At 39.1% G+C, this 16,070-nt stretch overlaps 1 protein-coding gene across 1 annotated transcript in view; it reads right to left on the bottom strand.

The window, feature by feature from the left end:
- The window catches only part of Cysltr1 (cysteinyl leukotriene receptor 1), a 35,924-nt gene extending 20,705 nt beyond the window's left edge, over window positions 1–15,219 (bottom strand). The window contains exon 1 of the mRNA XM_048336706.1: window positions 14,805–15,219. The gene's annotated coding sequence lies outside the window, so the exon portion shown is untranslated. The remainder of the gene's footprint in view (window positions 1–14,804) is intronic.
- Between the last annotated feature and the right edge of the window lie 851 nt (window positions 15,220–16,070).

Genomic DNA, 16,070 nt, shown 5'->3' with positions numbered 1-16,070 from the left:
TTCTTTTCTTTTATTTTTTTAAAAATCAACTTAGTTGATTTCATCATGTCTTGGCTACTTGAAGATACTTGAACCCTGAATCCTTTTTTTACTTACACATTCAAAGAGGTGAACCTGGGAACCTGAGAATGTTTACTTATACTTCAACATGCAGATTGAAGTTGTTTTTTTTTTAGCAAATATTTTTGGATATGTGGTTATATTATCTTATTTATTCCAGTACTGCAATTATTCATTTTTGTAAGTATTCGTGTATGGCTATCATTTAGGCAGACAGAGAGCACAGTAATGGGAGCAAATGTGTTCTTTTTCATTTTTTCCCCCTGTGATTTTGTCTCCTAATTTGGGCAACGAAGAGGAGTAGCTGTGTAGTTCTAAGTGCTCTTGAGTAATAGAGTACTTAACTCCTCAGAGAGTGTGTTCAGAGGGTGGAACAAGGAGTTTTCTTTTGTCATCATGAAGGGTGTCATCATGAAGGAATAGAAATGATTATATAGAGGGGAACTGAAATGTAGACACCCCTAGTAAGGTACAATCTGGTAGAAAGATACCTGAAAAGTCAGTAAGAGAGCAGAGCCATTCGTAAGGAAATAAAAAGACTTGGAAAAAATCATATTAAGTTAAGTAAGCCAGACCCAAAGAAACATAGATTCCATGGTTTCCTTCATTTGTAATAATTAGTATATGCCTAGGATAGTCCTACCAGAGGATCATAATAGCTCAGTAGCTATGTACATATGATCACATAAGATGATGCTAAAGAAATGAATTCCAAGATATGGAAACAAGAGGTTTTCCATTGTTGCTTTTATTATACTATGTGAAGTTATTTTTTTTCTTTCCTAAGTTTTATCCTCTGTTGTCACTGTATTTGATTTTCGTACCCTGGGTATTGTATATACATTTATCTGAATTAGGGAACAGAAGGGGAACAACAAAATGGTGAGACAAAAGACAAAGAGTGAACCACTACAACAGCAATACTCAAAAGACAATATGTTGGAAATTAACTGTACAACTTGGAAGGAGGTGGGGGAAGGGAAGTGGGAGAAAAGTGAGGGAAGGGAGTGGCAATTTTGACAAGAAATGGATTCACTACTTTAAAAGAGAATAAAGAGAAAATGATGGGAAAAAAAGAGAGAAGGCAGAACACTCCATTCTCTGATTTTTAAATCAATGAGAAGACAGAAAAGGGGACAGGTCAGGCATAATTCACCTGTTGAGGAAGGCAAAGAGCTTAAACCAAAGAAAGTATAAGTGGCTTGGTGGGATGGAGGAGATGGCTTAGGTAAGAGACTGATTCAGAATCCTAAGGAGAATCCTAAGACTCAAGTATTTTTAAAAATGAGACAGGATTATCCTAGATGTGTACTAATTATTCCCAGTGAGGGAGACCATAGTGTCTATGTTTCTTTGGGTCTGGATCACTTAGTATCACAATAGCTCAATAGCTATGCCCATATGAACACATAAGATGATACTAAGTGAAATGAACACCAAGTTATGGAAAAAGTGGTTTATCATTGTTGCTGTTATTTTCAACATACCATGTGAAATTATGCCCTTTTTCTTTTGTCTTTCTTTCCCATGGTTTTACTCCTGATGTCACTGTAACTGATTTTGGTACTCTGGATATTATATTTACGTGTATTGGAACTAGGGAAGGGAAAGGGAATATCAAAATTGAGAGACAGGGGCTGGGGATATAGCCTAGTGGCAAGAGTGCCTGCCTCGGATACGTGAGGCCCTAGGTTCGATTCCCCAGCACCACATATACAGAAAACGGCCAGAAGCGGCGCTGTGGCTCAAGTGGCAGAGTGCTAGTCTTGAGTGGGAAGAAGCCAGGGACAGTGCTCAGGCCCTGAGTCCAAGGCCCAGGACTGGCCAAAAAAAAAAAAATTGAGAGACAAAGGATAAAAAGACAAACCAATGCAACAGCAATACTTACAAAACTATATGGTATAAACCAACTGTACAACTCATGGTGGGGGGGGAGGAAAATGAGGAGGGGGAGGGGGGAAATGAGTCAGGAGGTAACAAGTTGGATAAGAAGTGTATGCACTGTCTTACATATGAAACTGTTACCCTCTGTACAACACTTGTACAATAAAGAAATGAAAAAAAAAGTGGACTAGATTTTGTTTCCTGCCCAGTAGGATATCACAATCTACCTAGGAAGACAAGATTCCTACATGTTAAAAACACAACACAAGGTAGCAGAATACTGTCTTATTGACATAGGTTTTTAAAACATAATACAAGTTACTTAAAGATGATCCTAGTATAAGGTGGAAAGAAAATGTTAAAATAGTATGTCTTAAAAAAAGAAAGCCTAAAAACCCTGTTGGGCTGATGGTGGGTGTTTTTGAATTGAAAGCAGAAGAGATCAAAAGATTAAATCTGTATCTGGATGTAGTTTTATGATTCTATTGACTTGAATGCTTCACCGGGACTTCCTTTACCTTTCTAGTAAATGCTTGCATGTACCGGATGGGTTGTGTATTGGAGGGTTGCCAACAGAGGTGGGGTAACAAGACAAGGGCCAAAGCAGAAGAGGAAGTGGGGGAGGTTGGGACTCAGAGCTGAGCCTCCTAAGGCACATACATACTTCCTCCACTTCTGCTGAACAATGACAAGATGTAGGAACCTTAGACTTTTTGACAATGCAGCCCAGTTGAACCCTATTTTATTTGGTAAAGTCCCTAAGACTTATTTTTTCTTTATTTAGTCTATGATTCATTTTTGGTAGTACAGGGGTTGTAGCTTATTGTTATCAAGTGAAAAAAGTCTATTGTGCTGTTCAACATATATCTCTGAGATCAGAGATGTTAGGAACTATGTTAAATTAATCTTTTGATAGAGTAGACATTTAGGTTTGTTGGACAGATATACAACTAAACAGGACAATCAACAATTTTGATTGCTTTTTAAAGTAGAGCATGGCATCATATTTTAAAATTTTCTTTCAACCTCATACTAGGATCAGCTTGTTTTGCCTTTTTATACTTTATTTTTATTGTAAAGGTGATGTGCAGAGGGGTTACAGTTACATAAGTTAGGTAATGAGTACATTTCTTTACCAACAGTGTTATCCTCTCCCTCCTTTTCTCCCACTTTCCCTCCTCCTTCTGACTCCCCTCCCTCCAAAGTTGCAAACATTTTAAAGCTGGATGTTCTATCATTTTGCTTTTTTTCTAAAGCTAACTTGAAGATTTTTAAGTTTTGAACACAGGGTTTAGGCTGTCCCTTAGTTTTTTCTCTCAAGTTTCTAATTCTACCTTTGAGAAGTACCTCTACTTCTTGTTTTGGATGGTTAATTGGAGAAAAGAATCCCACAGACTTTTGTGATGAGGCTGTCTTTGAACCTCAGTCCTCAAATCTCAGTCTCCTGAATAGCTAGGATTGCATGTATAAACCACCAGTACTAGCTAGTGCTTGCTTTATGACCTTACTTACTGGCACTCTCTTTGACACCCTCATCCCGTATTCATCTCTCTCTTTGAACTTGTATTATGTTTAAAAAAAAACCTGTGTCCATAAGAGTATTTTGCTACCTTGTGTTGTATTTTTAAAATATTTTTTATTATCAATCTGAATTACAGAGAGGTTACAGTTTCATACATTAGGCATTGGATACATTTCTTGTACTGTTACCTCGTCCCTTATTCCCCCTTCCCCCTCCCTCTTTCCCTTCCCCCTCCCCCCCACTAGTTGTTCAGTTGTTCAGTTCATTTTAATCAAACAGTTTGTAAGTATTGCTTTTGTAGTTGTTTGTCTTTTTTTACCCTGTGTCTCTCGATTTTGGTATTCCCTTCCAATTTCCTGGTTCTAATACCAGTATACACAGTTTTCAATATACTCAGATAAGATACAGAGATAGTGTAGGTACAACCACAGGAAGGTGATACAGGAATATCATCAATAATAGAGGCTACAGTTACATATGGCACGTTGAGAGTATTACCCTGCACCAAAATCAATTCCAAATGGATCAAAGATCTTGAAATCAAAACAGACACCCTGAAAACACTAAAGGAAGGAGTAGGAGAAACACTTGGGCCCCTTGGCACTGGATGGAACTTCCTCAACAAAGACCCAGAAAGGCTATAAATCAAAGAAAGGTTGGACAAATGGGACTACATCAAACTACAGAGCTTCTGCAGGGCAAAGGACATAGCTCGCAAGATAAACAGAAAGCCCACAGATTGGGAGAAGATCTTTACCAACCATTCAACAGACAAAGGCCTCATCTCTAAAATATATGCAGAACTAAAAAAATTACCTTCATCCAAAACAAAACAGCAAAGAACCAATAGCCCCCTCATCAAGTGGACTAAAGACTTACAAAGAGACTTCTCTGATGAGGAAATGAGAATGGCCAAGTGACATATGAAAAACTGCTCTATCACTGGCCATAAAAGAAATGCAAATCAAAACAACATTGAGATTCCATCTCACCCCAGTAAGAATGTCCTATATCAAGAAAACTAACAATAACAACTGTTGGAGGGGATGTGGCCAAAAGGGAACCCTACTTCATTGTTGGTGGGAATGTAAACTGGTTCATCCACTATGGCAAGCGGTATGGAGATTCCTCAGAAGGCTAAACATAGAACTCCCCTATGACCCAGCAGCCCCACTTTTGGGTATCTATCCAAAAGACCACAAACATAATCACACTAAAGCCACCAGCACAACAATGTTCATCGCAGCACAATTTGTCATAGCTAGAATCTCAGTAGATGAGTGGATCAGGAAAATGTGTTACATATACACAATGGAATTTTATGCCTCTATCAGAAAGAATGACATTGCCCCATTTGTAAGGAAATGGAAGGACTTGGAAAAAGTTATACTAAGTGAAGTGAGCCAGACCCAAAGAAACATGGACTATATGGTCTCCTGTATAGGGAATAATTAGCACAGGTTTAGGTAAGTCACAGCAGAGGATCACAGAAGCCCAATAGCTATTCCCTTATGAACACATAAGATAATGCTAAGTGAAATGAACTCCATGTTATGGAAACGATTGTTATATCACAGTTGTGTTGTATTTTTAACATGTAGGATTCTTGTCTTCCTGAATAGATTGTGGAATCCTACTGGGCAGGAAACAAAATCCAGTCCCATTAAAAAAACCCTCAAGGGGCTGGGAATATGGCCTAGTGGCAAGAGTGCTTGCCTCCTACACATGAAGCTCTCGGTTCGATTCCCCAGCACCACATATATGGAAAATGGCCAGAAGGGGCGCTGTGGCTTAGGTGGCAGAGTGCTAGCCTTGAGCGGGAAGAAGCCAGGGACAGTGCTCAGGCCCTGAGTCCAAGGCCCAGGACTGGCCAAAAACAAAACAAAAAATCACCTCAAGACTTCAAAACCTAACCTATCACAGAGATTTCCACATAGGAAAATATATGATAAATGTTTATCCAATGATACATATTTGATTGGAGCAAAAGTATCCATCTTTCTTGGAGATTTAATTTGTATACAATATGCTTATCCTAAGAATCTCACTGGCTTTTCACTAAGATAATAAAAAAGATCTTGGGGCGGGCACAGGAAGATTCTCCTGTCATCATTATGCATCTATCAACCCAGTAAGTACTTTTCTTACTTAGTATTTCCAGAGATATGTTAGCAGCTTTCTTACTGGTATTAAAATCTACAGGGGTGCTGATAATGTATTGTCTTATTAAAAATTTATTGTTATTGTAGAGTTGATATATAGAGAGATTAGTTACATGAATCAGGTAATGAGTAATGAATACAATTCTTTTGAACCATGTCTCCCCTTCCCTCGCTCTCTCTCCCAGTTTTTTCCTCCCATTCCTTCCTATAAGATGTACAGTTCATTTTCCACATAGTGCCTAGTGAGTATCACTCTTGTATTTTTCACCCTGTTCCACCTTTTCTGTGCCCCTTTACCCTCCCCAATACAAACAAGACAAAAGGACAAGAAAGCAAAAACAGCAACAATAGGCACTAAAATGGCTCTTAATTATTTTTATTCAAGTTCATTTCATAAAACATTTTATATGATTATTGAGCATTTGTCAACCACTCCTTTGGCCTCAGTGTGTGAATGTCTAAGAGTCTTATATAATTTATCATGTTCCTGTGTGTGTGTGTGTGTGTGTGTGTGTGTGTGTGTGTGTCTGTGTGTCTGTGTGTTTGTGTGTGTGTTCATTGCAGCATTTTTACCAGAGCCAAGATAAGGAATCAGTGGACAAATGGATCAAGAAAATGTGGTATATATACACAATGGAATTCTACTCATCTATCAGAAAGAATGATATTGTACAATTCATAAAGAAATGGAAAGACTTGGGAAAAATATATTAAGCAAAGTATGCCAGAGCCAAAGAAACAAAGGCTGCATGGATTCCTTCAATTGTGGTGGTAACTAGAAAGTGCCCATAAATCTACAAGTGAACACAATGGATGATACTGTATAGTCAACAGTGGTCAGATGACTTGTCTGCAGTAGCTCAGTTTCTTCCTGGTGAGAACATTATACTCATCACATCAGGCAATCCTGTTGTCTAACACCTGGAATTTAGACATGGGGTACTACCAAGACTAAGAGTACCTTTGACTGGCATTCAGAGATAATGACACAGTAAAACTGTTGGGGATTATTATGGCCTGGGGAAGGCTGCCCTTCCACCAGCCTTGGGACAATGGAAGTCCCTTCCACCTTCTGGCCTCCACCCCTTGGGAGGTGAACACGTGCGTGCCACCATGATGGGGTTGTCCCGCCCACAAAGGGAAGTTTCGTGATGTCACTTGATGAACGTGGTCCCTAGCCTATGACTGACCCTTTGGCCAGCCCCCTTTCTTTCCCGCCATTACTTCTATATAAGTGCCCTTCCATATTAAAGTCTTTGAGACGCTTCCCACCACTGCAGCGTGTCCCTGATGCCTTCCTTTTTGCCTCCGCCCTTGGTAACATGTGAGGGGACTGGGGGGAGGGGAGGCTTCAGCAACCCTTCCTCAACTTAGCGCAGGTCCATGTGAGCACGCCTTTGGCCTTCCGCTGGCGGAGGGCCAGGCTGAGTGCTCTTTCATAGAGTTTGTGGTTACCATTCTCCCCGTGGGGGTTGTCCAAACCCCAACATAAAACTGTGCCTCAAGCAGAGAAATCAGATTAAAGTGGTGTATGAGATCAGACTTGAAGGAAATGCAGGTTATAAAAAAGCAATGGAGATCTTGATGAGAATATGAGTGTGGGTATGTGGCGGGGGAGGGTGGTATTTCCACTCCTGGTTTGGCGAATTATTTTCCAGAAAACCTATATATTTTTGAACAGTTTGTGAGGACTAACCAGGGGATGCCTGTGGAATCTGTACCTAATTACTTGTGACTTGGAATCCTTTGAACCCCGGAGACACTGTGTACTACTGAATCTGAGGCCTGCCCCTAATCTCTTCATATTTAGATGTCTTAATCTTGGAAGCAAGACAGTTGTTCTCAAGGAGATAATTTTTTGTTGAAGATCTTATGTCTTAAATAACAATTCAAATTCATATTAAGCATAAAGTTAACCAACTTAAGCCTGGTACCAGTGGCTTACACCTTTAATCCTAGCTACTTAGGAGGCTGAGATGTGAGGATAGAGATTTGAAGCCAGCTTGGGAAGGAAAGTCCTTGAGATTCTTATTTTCAATGAACTACCACAAAGCTACAAATGGAGCTGTGGCTCGAGTAGTAGAGTAATAGCCTTGAGATAAAAGGCCCAGGGACAATGTGCAGGCACACCATAGGCACACACAAAAAGTTAACCATCTTTAAATGAAAAGAAACTTTTAATATCTTAGGAGGCCTAGAGGCTGCCTATGATGCACTTTGGAGTAAGTGCACAGGGCATGTCAGAGATGTTTGAGTGTTGTTATGGTTAGCAATTCCACTTAGCTGCTGAATTCATGACAGCTCAAAGATAATCCCATGTAAAAACAAAGGCTAATCAAAGCTTGTACTTGAGGCACCTCAAAATGTGATCCCTAACTGGATTTTTTTGGGGGTGGGGGGATCAGAGACAGGAAAGAAGATTGATTAAAAACTCAAAATATGAATGTGCCAGGAAGTCTTAGTCTAGACCTCAATTCTTTTCCTTTTCCATCAGTTATATTAAAGTAGGAGATCAAATGTCTGGGTTATATTCATCCCACAAAAACTGAAACAAGATAATCATATATTATTCACCAAAAACCAAAACTAATTACATGTTTAAATGTCCAAGGGCCTGTTTTGTATCTTTCTTGATTTTGCTATGAGGCCATCTCCCTGACTGACATCTTTCAAAACGTTAAAGATTTTTCTTTCTCTTCTCTGTCACATGTATCTATATCCCTTCACAATCCAGAAGAAGGATGGGTAGGGCAGAGAAAAGGGAGAAATAGTGATACGATAGAATGATTAAATGAGATGCAAGAGTTTTATGTGGTACAACTTGTATTTATATATGCCCCTGTTTACTTAACTATGAAGAATGCTTTTAAAGATTTTTTTAAATTAGTATACATTAATTGTACAAAGGGTGGGTTTCATTGTAACATTTCTATACACTCATACATGAATAACACAAACTTACCCATCACTCTCCCTTACCTCCTTGCTCTTTTTAAGAACAATGTTAACAGGTTTTACTGTTCTAGTTTCATACATGCAAACAAATGACTTTGACTGTATTCATCTTCATTCACTCTCTGTTCACCTGTCCCCCTTCTGCTGATACCTACATACCCTGTTTTACTTCTCTGTCATTCCTTTGTGTGTGTGTGTGTGTGTGTGTGTGTGTGTGTGCCAGTCCTGGGGCTTGAACTCAGAGCCTAGGTGCTGTATCTGAGCTTCTTTTGCTCAGTGCTTGTGCTGTACCACTTGAGCCACAGCTCCACTTCCAGCTTTTTGGTGATTAATCAGAGATAAGAGGCTCACAGATTTTCCTGTGCCTGCTGGCTTTGAAGTGTGAGCCTCAGATCTCAGCTTCGTGAGGAGTAGCTTGGATTATAGATGTGAGCCACCAGAGCTTGGCATGTCATTCAATTTTTAAATGTGTATTAATTGTATCAACGAATTTCTCCATGGTGTTTCAGATATGAATATATTATATTTTAATCAAATGACCTCTATTGCGTTCCTTATGCCATTTTCTTTAAAAAAATTGATTTATTTATTGTCAAAGTGATGTACAGTTTCATATGTGAGGCCGTGAGTACATTTCTTATCAAACTTGTTACCTCCTCCCTCATTTTTCTCCCACATTCTCCCCTCCCAAATTCCTCCCCCAGTTGTACAGTTGGTTTCCAGCAGATTGTCTTATAAATATTGCCATTGCATTGGTTTGCATTTTACCCTTTTTCTCTCCATTTTGATGTTCCCCTTCCCTTCCCTACTTATGATAAACGTATATAGTTGCAATGCAATGTGAATTCATAATTAAAGGCAAACTAGTTGTCATGTGAGGTGTCTAAGCACTAGGATTGTTACTTGAAATAATGGACCTACGACATCTATATTTATCTAACAAGATTAAGTGTCTTTGTCTTTTTGGAGGAAGGAGGATCCAACCACTACTTGAAATGAATCGAAATAATTTTGTAGCAGTTGTTATTTTCTCACTGCAACTAAAATTGGTATTATAAATCCATTCTTTTTGTCGGTTGATTAATATGAATCTACCTTTTAAGAGTTTGGTTATAACTGGGAAAGCTTTCTCTCACTAGCCCTCACTAACCGCATAGATGTTTATATTGTGAGAAACCCAGCTAACACAGGTGAGGGGTTAAAAATGGCTTTTGGTCTTTGTATTCTAGGGAGAGGTGCATGTTGTATATAAACTTATGCATTATAGAAATGTGATTGCAAGCAAACCTATGGGTTTAAGAGAAATAAAACCATACTCTTGGTGACAGAATAGCAGAATATTGTGCTATAATATTCTGCAATTGCTGTAAAAATTTATTTCGGTCTTTAGTTTTTAATCTTAACAATCAATGGTCTTAATGGCAATAATACCTACTGAAAACAAAGTGAATAGTTTGGTCCCAGAAATACTTCTCAAGTAGTACTTTAAAACATTTCATGTCCTTTGAAATTCCCAAGGCAGGGACAGTGCCCAGGCCCAGAGTTCAAGCCCTACCACTGACAAAAAAAGAAGAAAAAAGACCTGAAATTCCCAAGGAAGCATACGGAGGTGCTATTGGCAACCAGAGAATTGTCTCCTACTAATAGTCCTTAGGATGAAGATGAGATTGGTGAGCTGTAGAGTGAGTCCTCTGGCCTGAAAGTGGTATAGGGAGCAGCAAGTAGCTGCAGTCAGTTTTATTATGAATTTTATCATCCTGGAATGAAGGGGTTTTAAAGAAAATTGTTTGGATGGTGATTTGAATTTTCAGGTGGCTTTCACATTGTCGTTTTAATAGATTTTGGACAATACTCCCATTATCATATCATTGCATTTGATACATTAGAAATACTGGGGCTCAGGAACTTGTTGTTCGAGTACACAGCTGATTAAAGTATCAAAGCAAGGATGAGCTCCTAGTTCTAGTTGACATCTCTGTTGCAAGATATTTTAGAGCAGCTACTGTAAGGCTCTGAAGAATTTATGACAGAGTTCAAGGTAGAAAACAGCTCAAAGCAAAACTTCCCAATGCTTACTTATGTTGCAATAACTTAACATTTATTTAGTGCTCATTGTGCGTATGAAGCAGCATGCTAACATTTGTAGTATGTGAGTAGTATAAAAAAAAATAATCTTCCAGGTGCCAGTGGGTTATGCCTATAATCCTAGCTGTTGAGAAGAATCTGAGGAACGTGGTTCAAAGTTAGCCTAGACAGGAACGTCCATAGATTTTTATCTCCAATTAACCAACAAAAGCCTGAAGTAGTGGGTTGGGAATATGGCCTAGTGGTAAAGTGCTCGTCTTGTATACATGAAGCCCTGGGTTCAATTCCTCAGCACCACATATATAGAAAAAGCCAGAAGTGGCGCTGTGGCTCAAGTGGCAGAGTACTAGCCTTGAGCAAAAACAAAAAAAAAAAAAAAAAAAGAAGCCAGGGACAGTGCTCAGGCCCTGAATTCAAGCCCCAGTACTGGCAAAAAAAAAAAAAAGACTGCACAAAAGCCTGAAGTGGAGGTATGGTTCAAGTGGTTGGGCATTAGCATTGAGCAGAAAAACAATGGGACCACACCCAGGACCTGAGTTGTTTTAGAGGAGAGTAATTATTTTTATGTTTGTGGGTTTTTTGTGTTGTTTTGTCTTGTGTTGGTTTTGGGGCTTGAACTTAAGGCTGGGGTGCTGTACCTGAGCTTTTTGGCTCAAGGCTAGTGCTCTACTACTTGAGCCATAGGTACACTTCCAGCTTTACGGTGGTTAATTGGAGATAAGAGTCGCATGGAATTTCCTGGCTGACTTCAAGCTGCAAGCCTGAGGTCTTAGCCTCTTGACTAGCTAGGATTATAGGTATGAGCCAGCAGCTCCCAGCTGTTTGTAGTTCTTATTTCTATAGACTTTTCTACTTTCTTTTCCTGAAGATGTAGACACTGATTCAGACTTTGATCATCTCTTTGATATGTTTGCGCTAAACAATTTTTCATTTTTATGGCCCTGCCCAAAACATACTTCAGATTTAACTGTGATCTCCATCTCTTGCCTCCCCCCCATTCACATTCACTGCCATTATTTTCTAATCAACTGTTAGACATTTCTCCTTGTATTATTGTATCATCTCAAACTCAATAAGTGAAAATCAGAACCCAGAAGTTCTTACAACCAATTTCCACCTCCAAGTTACCATCCTTTAAATCAATAGTAATTACACCACTGCCCAGATACTATAGGTTTAAAATTTTAGGGACATTTCTAACTTCTTCCTGTCTGGGGATGCCTGCATCTAATCACTCACCAACTTCTATTTATTCTTACTTTTAAATGTTTCATGAGTTCCTTTGCATTCCATTCCTACTGTCACCAACTTAAACTAGAGTCTCATCATCATCTGCCTTTTAAGTTGTCTCTTTGGCTTCAGTTTTCACCAAATGTAGTAAAGCTGATGAAATTCTATCAGGCTCATTTGCTCAAAATGTTTTTCTGTTCGGCCCTTACATATTCAATGTTTGCTGACAGCTTTCCTCTAGAAATTACCTGGAATTCAGTGTCTAACAATCTGGCCTCTACAAATTTTCTGGTTTCTTCAACCTAACTCATTTGCTTCAGGCAGATAAGGCTCCTTGACATAACTAGCAGGTGTTCAGCACACTCCTGATACAATTTCTGACATCGTTTCTGTGGCTAGCATTGAATTAGAATAATGGAGTCGGCCATTTACTATATGCATGGCAGTTGGCTCAGCACAATCCTAAGTCCTAAAAATTCTTTTAGGCCTGTCTGTCTTTACCGAATTAATTTGCCATTTATAAAAATGGATACTGGTTTACTGTCTTGTGTTTTTTACAGTCTGTAAGTTTTCTAGCTCCACCAATACTGTAAGTTACTCAATAGCAGGGACTGCACCTCACCTTATTTTGTGTCACAGATAGGGCAGAGCATATGTAATACTTGTTTAACTGTATTACAGCAAATTGAGATAGTTTAATAGGAAAAAGAGAAATAACAAAATGGGTCAAAGTAAAAGTCCATACAGAGTTATGTACATTGGAAGATTATGATGGATACCTTTCATGGTGCCAAGTCCACAAAGTTGATTGTACCTTAGGAATCAGTGCTTGCCCAGTAGGATCCCTCATTGTCAGCTAATGATACTGCAAATGCAAATTTTATCATTTTCTGTACCATGGAAGAAGCTTGCTTTTATCTCAGATAAATAGTTCATAAATCCATCAACATTTTTATTAAAGCAAGAGGGAAAAGATAATGGAAAGTGCCAGTTGCTGATTCTGGATTGGGAAGATACTGTTCCATGTTATATTCATCCTCTCCTCAACACGCAAACTTTACTTAATGCATCATTCTGTTCTGGCATACTACCTGGCTCCTTTTTTGTTGGTTGTGGAACTTGAACGCAGGGCCTTGGTGCTGTCCTGAGCTTTTTCACTCAAGGCTAGTGCACTACCACTTTGAGCAGCAGCTTAACTTCCAGTTTTCTGGTGGTTAATTGGAGATAAGGGTCCCAAAGACTGTTTCCTATCAGAGCTGTCTTCAAACCATGATCCTCAGGTCACAGCCTCCTGAGTAACTAGGATTAGAGGTTACTGTCTGGCTCTTAAGCTGACTTATTTGTTGCTGGTTCTGGGATTTGAACTCAGGGTCCGGACACTGTTCCTGAGCTTATTTCCTCAAGGCTACTTCTACCAATCAAGCCACAGCTCTACTTCTGGCTTTTTGTTGGTTAATTGGAAATAAGAGTCTCATGAACTTTCTTTCACAGGCTGGCTTTGAACTGTGATGCTCAGATCTCAGCCTCCTGAGTAGCTAGGATTACAGATAGGAGCTACTGGCACTTGGCCAATGAAAATATTTTTAAATTATTAAAACTTGTCACAATAGATATGATAAATTTAAGTGTATGCAAACTATAAAGAATAAAAACAAAAAAGAAAGGGTATAAATTTCATCAATATAAAATATAATGCAGTTAATTGTATTTTATAATAATTTGTAGAAATATAAGTATTCTTATATTTAAAGCAGTATACAAATAAGTCTGTTATTTTTTTTTCTTATTTTTTTTTGCCAGTCCTGGGCCTTGGACTCAGGGCCTGAGCACTGTCCCCGGCTTCTCTTTGCTCAAGGCTAGCACTCTGCCACTTGAGCCACAGCGCCACTTCTGGCCATTTTCTATATATGTGGTGCTGGGGAATCGAACCCAGGGCTTCATGTATACAAGTCAGGCATTCTTGCCACTAGGCCATATTCCCAGCCCCAAGTCTGTTATATTTTTGACAAATCTTACAAATGCATGGTATTATGACCTTCTTTGACTTTTAGGTTTCAAAACAACTTGTGAATATTGGAAGGCAGAGTCACTGAATCTATAGACCATCAGGCCCATTTGTTTACCCTTGAAAACAACTTATTCATCTCAAGTCAGAAAAAAATGTTCCTGGCCAAAGATACTGATTTAAATGTCAGAATTTGGGGCTCTTTGTCAACCTGGTCTACTTTACATATATGTAAACTACAAAATCAGTCATAGAATTTTCTCATTCTTACAGTTAAATTTTTAGTTATTTCTTATATTCCTTTACAGTTGGGAGGGCATTCTTTTGATAATCTCAAGTTAGAATTCACTCATTTCTAGCTGTGGCAGCATATTTCAAGAAAATTTCTTAACCTCTGTGAGTCCCTTTCCTCCTGGTCAACCACAGACAGTAATAGTCTGTTTAAATTGTATGATATTGAGAGATTCAGGTGGGATGAGTGTGAACTACCTTGTGAAAGTGCCAGGTCTCTCTTTACTGCTTTACCTTCCACAGTCATTGTTCACTTTCTTTTCATGCTGAAGGAATCTGCTACTACCTTTGAGAAACTCCATTGTGCCCTCAAGATGGGATTCTCAAACAGACTGTACATGTCTGGCTTCATTGTAAAAGTGCCAGAGGCTTGGGGAGTGTCCCCTCCATATTTTGCCACATTGAATGCCTAGCTGAAGCAGTGAGCAATACTTGTTGACAGGCTGGTTAGATTAGCAAGTCTCTGGGTGAGAAATAAAACAGAAAAGTTTGAAAGCTGGCATTACAGCTTAGTGATCCTTTAAATTCTGGGGAATTGGGTAAAAATCTGTCTATCAGCTGAATTTTACCACATATTATTTGGGGTATTAGTATACCCAAATCTCCTTACCTGCTGTCTTCCAGGTTCACAGTACAGCCTTTTTGCAATTGCTCTCTGAAGCAAGCTCCAAGTCTTTGGAAGATCCAATGTAACAGTCTGTTGAAGAACTAACCCACGATGGTGAGCTGCAGAGTAAATCTGGATACCAGGAAAGGGTCTAAAAAGACATTCCATTCATAGAGTGCCTGCTCTTTAGGCAAACTATTTTGCCAAGTTGGGTTGCGGCTATTTTCAAGAGGGGAGAGGACAGGGCAGGGTACATTTGCTAGCCAATTTACACTGATTCTTCTTCCTCTTTCTGATTAGTTCTTAAACTGTTTATAAGGCCAGAGTTCAGCTTTGGTAGTGCAAAGCCGGGGAGGGGAAGGAACAGAGAAGGAGGAAGAATAGAAACTGGAGACTTGGCAGACTGTGTGTATAAATGAGCTTTTGTCCCTGGCTTCAGCAATAGAATCTTCAGGAAATCACACAGCTGCTATAAAATGGAAAGTAGGGAGGGGTGTATGCTGTTTGGCTTAGTTCTCTCTGATTTTTATGACTGGAGGGTGGTTAGACTATTTGTAGGCGGGGAAAGATAATCCTACCGGTATATGCTATTATAAGTGTTATTATGTGAAACTTGATCTAAGGCAAGATAAATTTCATCTCTCTCTCCACTTCGTTCTGCCCTTCTCCCCCTTGCTCCCTCCCTCCCTCTTTCTGCCACTTGTGGCTCTGTTCACATTCAAAAAAGCAGATACACCCTTTCTGATGTCTTATGTCCCAAGAAATAAGTGCCATATAGTTTGAGTTTGTTTCTCCAAATTTTCACAAAAGTATGTTTCCTTATTGAATTAACAGTGCTGTGATTTTGACACTACTGAGAAGTTCTGGAATGATTAGCCTTGCAGTTAGTAGTACTGTGTTAGAGATCTGGGGACCAAATAAATGTCCTTGGCCTTTGGATGCCACAGAGGAATCAGGGCTGTGGGATGCTTAGCCTACTTGAATTGTATTATGAAAGTTTTCTATGGGGGATAGGTATACATATGTTCATTTTAGCACTTTCCCCTCATCACTAATAACTAGTTTGATAGACTTGTCAAATTCAAGCCCAGGAATAATTTTTCTGGCATGCAGAAAAAAACAGTAGGAAAAATAGAAGTGAAAAATCATTTAATCAAGTTTTGCCCCTTTAGGTACCAAAATTAACAGACCTGGGGCTAGAGTTTTAAGGTCCCTGGAATTTTTTTGACCTCCTCCTTGGCTGTAGTGGTGGATGGTTTGGGGGGAAAA

This window comes from Perognathus longimembris, chromosome 28 (genome assembly GCF_023159225.1).
Source record: "Perognathus longimembris pacificus isolate PPM17 chromosome 28, ASM2315922v1, whole genome shotgun sequence".
NCBI lineage: Eukaryota > Metazoa > Chordata > Mammalia > Rodentia > Heteromyidae > Perognathus > Perognathus longimembris.
The sequence above is the reverse complement of the archived record's forward strand: the minus strand, read 5'-3'. Positions and strand labels throughout refer to the sequence as shown.